Genomic DNA, 6,981 nt, shown 5'->3' with positions numbered 1-6,981 from the left:
TCTCATGCTTAAACTGAAAGCTTGAAAACATAATGCTGGAACTTAAAGTATACCAAGCAAACGTGTACTTAAAACCTTTAGTAAACATACATTAGTAAACATCAAGCGTTGATAAACATTCACAAGCATTAGAAATTTCAAACTATCCTTCTAGCCTAGAAGAATATATGACTGCCTTTATCCTTAGTTGAGAGTGAACTAATAGTTCTAACCCTCAACAACAACTTTAGTCGAGGAAAACTCTTTTGCTCAATCCCTCGACGTCGTATTTCCTACGTGCACGTGGTTATAATTGAGTACTGTCGTACCTTATGTACCTGACTAGGATACTTTCTCATTGTCCTTCAGTATCCTCAGATACTTCTGCTCAGATACCTTTTCAAACGTCCTTCAGTATCGAGCTGCTAAGATACCTTTTCATATGTCCTTCGATATCAATTTGGCTGGATACCTTCTCAAAAGTCCTTCGGTATCAAATTGGCCACGTACCTTCTCAAGTATCCTTCGGTACCAAATTGGTTAGATACCTTCTCAACGTCCTTCGGTATCAAATTGGCCGGATACCTTCTCAAAAGTCCTTCGGTATCAAATTGGCCAAGTACCTTCTCAAGTGTCCTTCGGTACCTTGTTTTAAGTAAAACTAGTCATAAACATTTAGTTGAAAGGATACCTTCTCATTGTCCTTCAATATCCGTCATGTAACTAGTTAGTACATTCAATTGAACACTAAATATTAGTGCTCAAATCATCATACTAGTTAATCCACCATACTGATTCATCATAAAAATGGAGTTACTTAAACATACTGGAAGTATTTGGATAAGATAACATATCTACATCAATCCCACAGAAAACATGCTCTACTTAGCCTGAGAAACAGTTTCATAAATATGTTGCTTGGCAATTCATTAAAACACTTAGCATGAGAATTGTTTTCAAAGAAACCATAATTTCTAAATCAATAAAGCAGTAAGCCATCGTGTAGTCACTCACAACTTGTTGGCCTCTTAACGCGTTACATGCTTCTTCTAGCTCTTCTTGGCCTGAAAGGACATATTTCCCGGTTAAACCACTGAGAATTCTTAGTAAAATATCTCAGTTAATTCATTTATTAAAGGAATTTTACACAGACGGCTCTATTGGTGAGATCCTTATGAACCACACCAGCAAGATCCCCTAGAGCCACACTAGTGAGATCACCACGAGCGAGACCAGCGAGATCACCACGATCGACACCAGCGAGATCACCACGAGCGACACCAGTGAGATCACGTTGAGCGATACCAGCGAGATCTCATTACCAACGACACTAGTGATACTCAGCCACCAACGACACTAGCGATACCTGCCCAATTTCTAGCGAGATTTTTCTCTAGAGCGAGATCTTTTTTACAAATTAGCGAGATCTCCTTCATTTGCGAGATCCTCTTCACAAAATCTCACTATAATCTCCACTGTGAGCTGTTTGCTTATTCTTCCTAAGCAGCTATTTGCTTATGCACAAGTTCTCTATTACAAATTTAAAAATCCATAACGCAAAATCCAGACCTCTTTTGAAGAAACTTCCTTCTACAAATATGTTTAGAATTGAGTTAAATTTCTTACCTTAAAATTCCAGCCACAAATTCCTTATAGTTTGGCTTTGAGATCCCAATCTTCACCTTGGGTCCTCATTAATCCAAGATTCTGTCTCTCCTATAATTTCATCACTTTCCATTCTTCTTCTCCTGCCATCTTTCTCCAACAAAATAACTTTGAAAGTTAGATTCTCTCAGCTTTCAAATGGTACTGATTTCACTAAATTTTCTCATGTAGATTGCCAAAACCAAAGTTTGGAAGTTCCTTTTTCCTTTTAATCTTCCTGCTGCCTCCCAAATTCAAGGATAATTCGCCACGTCAACTCATATCTAATGACTCAGCCCAAGCCAATAAGTGAGTTTCTTTATTTACTACATTTTTCTTTTCCTTTCTCCTCAACCTCTATAATTTGCATGGATTTTCACTTATATGATATTTATTATATCATTCCTTTGGCAAAACATACTTGTTTAGGAACTTAGATTTCGGGGTTTACTCTTAGCTTACACGAGTTTATTTCTTCATACTTCCACCCTCTATCCTTCCTAAGTCATGGCTTCATTCAACTCATTAAAAGACATCTCATTACTTACTCTTAGTTAAAATAATTAGGGTTCGAGCTTTACATAGGGAGAGCACGACAGCGTTCTGGTCTTTCCATCCAAAGCACAGTAGCACTATGGTAAGAGCGTAGCTGCACTGGGCGGAAAAATGTGCAGCATTGCTGCATGTAGTAATGAGCTCCACGACACTATACGTATTTTTCGTTGAGGACCGTGGCACTGTACAAGACCACTTCTACACTCTGATATCAGTAAAATGCTACTTCCATCTTCGTTTTTCATCCATTTTCCTTTGAACTTGCTCCAAATTAAACTTAGAACATAGCACAATCAACATGAAGTTGAATACAGACTTGATTGCAAGAATTAAACACCCAAAAAACAATGGACCCTTACAAATCGACTAAATATTCAGGTAATTCTATGCTAATTTCAAAACATCCAAGTGCAATCCATCGAAACTTATAATGAAGATAAAAAAATCACAAGAAAACTCTAAATTGATGTTAAAAAAGTAAAATTAGAGACATGGAACATTGCTGTGATACCAATAAAAGGTTTCTAAATACCCGAAGTGGAAGCAATAATTGCAATCGTATCTCTAATTTAGTTTTATAGATCAATAACATATTAGCTTTTCTTGATCTCACAAATTCTGGACCCACAAACTCAACGTACAGGAGAGACACCACCACGAAGTCTTCCTCGTTATTCTCAAAGAAGATAATCATGTAGAGTTATGGGTTTGCCTTCAATCTTGGTAAGGGAGGAGTGTGAGATAGATTGATAGATTTTTCATGGAGCCATGAAGTTGAGAGAACCCAATTTCTCTCTTTTCTATTTTCATGTGAGATGAGAGATTGAATGGCTTGAGGGAGTTACAACTCCCTCCCCATATTTTTAATTTCACAATTCAAATTCAAAATTTGAATTTTGATAAAAATAAAAATAAAAAAATATATATAAATATTAAACTATATGTTATATCACATATAACCACTACAAGAAAATTGACCTAATGTGACCATCTTTTATTGGAGGTTATAATAAACCTTCGAAAAAGATGTACATATCACGAAGATCCTTAAAACATCTTCGAGAAATATGTATTTTCATTGAAGGTTAATACAAATTGAAAAAATATATATTTATCGAAGGTGTTAGGAAAACCTTTGAAAAAGATATATATTTATCAAAGGATATCAAAATCCTTTGAAAAATATATTACCCTTTATCAAAGGTCTATAAAAAAACCTTCAAAAAATATGTATTTTTATCGAAGGTTAATAGAAACATTTGAAAAAAAAAATATATTTATTGAAGGTGTTAGGAAAACCTTTGAAAAAGATGTAAGGAAAACCTTTGAAAAAGATGTACATTTATCAAAGGTTATCAAAATCCTTTGAATAGTGTATTATCCTTTATTGAAGGTCTTTAAAAAAACCTTCAAAAAATATGTACTTTTATCGAAGGTTAATAGAAATTTTTGGAAAAAATATATATTTATCAAAGTGTTAAGAAAACCTTTGAAAAAGATATACATTTATCAAAGTATATCAAAATTCTTTGAAAATTACCATTTATCAAAGGTCTTTAAAAAACCTTTGAAAAATATATACATCTATCAAAGGTTATATTAGATACCTTTGAAAGAGATATATATTTATCAAAGGATATTAAAATCCTTTGCAAATGTATTATCCTTTATCGAATGTCTTTAAAAAAATCTTTAAAAAATATATATACTTTTATCGATGGTTATAGACACCTCTGAAAGAGATATACATTTATTAAAGGATTTTGAAAACCTTTTAAATATATATTATTCTTAATCGAAGGTTTTAAGAAAACCTTGGAAGAAATATCTATTTATTTTTAAAGAAAAATGTGCATATGTAATAATTTAGAAAAGAAAAAAAAAACATGTAGGGTTAATTTCTGTGGGTTCGCGAATACATTTCTTCTCTTCAATTTTCCGTCTCCTCCATCATCTCCTCCATCGTCTCCTCCGCTCTATTCATTTTGCCTTTTCCTTGAATCTCTGTGTTGTTCGTTCCGCTGCTAAGCTTCATTTCATTCGCTCTGTTCCAACTCCGCCGAGCTGTTCCATCACTTTCAAGCTCAAGCTCTGATCTCCGCTTTTAGGTTCGCAAGCAGCTCCGTCTACTCAGACTTTTGAAATGAAGTAGAAAACTTAACATATCTGTCTTCATCCTTTTCTATGAAATTTCAAATTTCTACAATTTTAGAATATATGTAAAATTTTGTGGTTTTATTAGATAAAGGATTTCCTGTGATGATGTTCTGGTTTTATTGATGATGTTTTGTTTTGTTTTTTTTTATTAGATAAAGGATTTACATAGTGGAAGAAGGAATGGTTGGAATTTCGATTTCAATTAAGGCTAGGGATTTCATATTATGCTATGTCTGGGCCTATGTTAGGCCTGGCTATCTCCATGCTTTTGGAGCCATTTCCCATAGACCTCCAGCTTACATGTTTCCTAGAGATAGTAACTTGTTTTACACATTGAGATTTTTTAATGTTAGGACTTATTTGGTACAAAAAACTAGGAGTTGGCTTGAAACTTATATATTTATCAATCTGAAGGTTGTATGGGATATGATTCTTGAGCTAGAAGATAATGGTGGACACTCTCATTTAATATCAACAATGTCAGCCCAATCAACCATCCTTAATTTTATTCATGTCACATAAAATTTGTCTAAATCGCATCTAGTTTATGAAAGGTTTATATTCTCAAATACAAATGCTTATCAGAATGTTCTTTTGTGATATTTTCTCTATGAACTGTAATGGAGATTTTTATTTCAGTAGACATATGCTTTTATGATTGTATGGATCATAATGTTGAATAAAGTAATAGGAAACTTATTAATATTTTTGTTTACAAGTATCAATCATACAAGCTCGATTTGCTTCATTTATCATCCATGTCCAAGTAATCCATAGTTTGTTTACATTTTAATAGTTTCTTATAGTAATTGTGTTAATTTTAGAATATATGTGAATCTAAATTATCTATCAATATCTAAATTTTCTATAAAGGTCTTGATTTATTTTTCTTTTATAGGGAGTTGGTAAATCTGCAGTTTTTAAGTAGCTTGATTGGACATTCTGTTTTGGTAAGTTGGATTTCACATGTTCTTGTTTACAAATATAGTTTTGGTTTGAAGAAAACATAAGCTATATTACCTCCAGTTGGGATTAATATATGGGGAGGAACAACTAATCGAGGTTGACTGAAATTAAAAGTTGGCTAGCCACCAAAGAATTGGACCAACGAATTGATCTTAGGCGACTTCTTGATCTCCTTGCGCTTGATCTTATTACTCAACTGATGGTTTTCAAGGTTTGATTGTCTTAACCAATCAGTAGAGCCATTTTAGATTTGTGATTGTTTTTTAAATTTTACCGTGGTTTTTAATAAACTATCAAGTTGCACGTGTTGATATTTTAGCGTGGTGATGCTGATGAAGTTTTGGTGTTTTTACATCTCTTACATTATCAAATATGTTTTTAATAAGCTCGTTGGGTGTATTAAATATACATGTGTGCATCTTCAAATTGTTCATTTTTTTACTCTGCTGCGACTAAATATGTAGGGAATTTTACAAAAAACAACATCCATAGGACTATTCTAGATGAGTTTGGAAACTTGAAGAGCCTTATCAATTTGAACCTGTATAATGACAACATCACTGTAAGAATTCCACTTTCTTTGGGGAAATTGAAATCTCATGTATTCTTGTGAGTTTCATTTACGTTATTCATCTTTGTTTAGTTTAGTTATGTTTGTTTAGAAGTTTTATTTTTTTGTAGCTTCAATTTATATTGAATAACATTTTTTATATAATAATGGTATGATCATCATCTTACAACAAATCATCGGTCCATGTTTTAAAGAATAATCTCTTTCCACTTCTGCTTGGTAGTTGATGTTAGGATTGTGAAATCAATGGCCATCATCTTTTTGTTTCTGGATGTAAGTAAAATCTGAATGAATGCTTTATCCTATGATCCTTTCTTTTCACAATCTTTTGTCTGAACTTTTATTCTGTTTTGCAGACGACTTAATGATAACCGTTAAATGGACCAATCTCGAGAGAACTTACTGGAATTACAAGTCTTAAACTTGTGTAAGTCTTTGTATAATTTCACCGTTGTGTATTAGTTCATTTAGGTGATATACATCCTTGGTTGAAGTTTTGTGCCATGTCATGTGATTTGTTTATGATGGATTGTGTCTCCTTTGTTTCAAGGATGTCTCAAACAATGACTTGTGTAGAACAATACCAATTAGAGGACCATTGAGCACATACCTTTAAACAAGTAGGTTTCTGAATTTTTTAAACTAAAAACACAATGAACAATCATGATGAGTACTTATATTATTTAAATTACTTTTAAATACAGTATTTACTTTTCTTTTATTGTCATTCTCTCCCTTTATTCTTTGAATTGTAAATTAGTTTAAAGTAATAATTGATGTTGTTAGATGTAATCATTAGTTTAAAGTAATATCTAGTCAAATGTGGATGCTTTTTTGAGGTAAAAATACTTCTTGAATCTCCATCTTCCCCATTTTTATTCTCTTACTATTTCATATTTTGAAGTGCATAAAAGTGTACAATGCAGAGTAACACTCTTTTGCCAACATCAACCCAAAGTGTAAAAAAAAGAGAATAGAATGAATGATTCTTTATTTGTATTATGATGATATTTAAACTACTTTTAAATACATTATTTACTTTTCTTTTATTGTCATTCTCTCGCTTTTATTCTTTGAATTGTAAATTAGCTTAAAGTACTAATTTGGTT

General features: G+C 32.4%; 1 long non-coding RNA gene across 5 annotated transcripts; it reads left to right on the top strand.

Annotated features, from left to right (window-relative positions):
* The first annotated feature begins 4,026 nt into the window (after positions 1-4,026).
* On the top strand, positions 4,027-6,593 carry LOC120082773 (uncharacterized). 5 transcript variants are annotated; one of them, XR_016531164.1, is made up of 4 exons: positions 4,027-4,286; positions 5,234-5,512; positions 5,766-6,145; positions 6,229-6,593. It is a non-coding gene; the product is annotated as an uncharacterized LOC120082773 (long non-coding RNA). The 5 variants fall into 5 exon arrangements; XR_016531162.1 differs by having other exon boundaries at positions 4,029-4,286; positions 5,234-5,863; positions 6,096-6,145; XR_016531161.1 differs by having other exon boundaries at positions 4,028-4,286; positions 5,234-6,145.
* The last annotated feature ends 388 nt before the right edge of the window (positions 6,594-6,981 follow it).

The sequence above is a fragment of the Benincasa hispida genome, chromosome 8 (assembly GCF_027475165.1).
Source record: "Benincasa hispida cultivar pf3 chromosome 8, pf3_genome.v1.1, whole genome shotgun sequence".
Taxonomy (NCBI): Eukaryota; Viridiplantae; Streptophyta; class Magnoliopsida; order Cucurbitales; family Cucurbitaceae; genus Benincasa; species Benincasa hispida.
The sequence above is the reverse complement of the archived record's forward strand: the minus strand, read 5'-3'. Positions and strand labels throughout refer to the sequence as shown.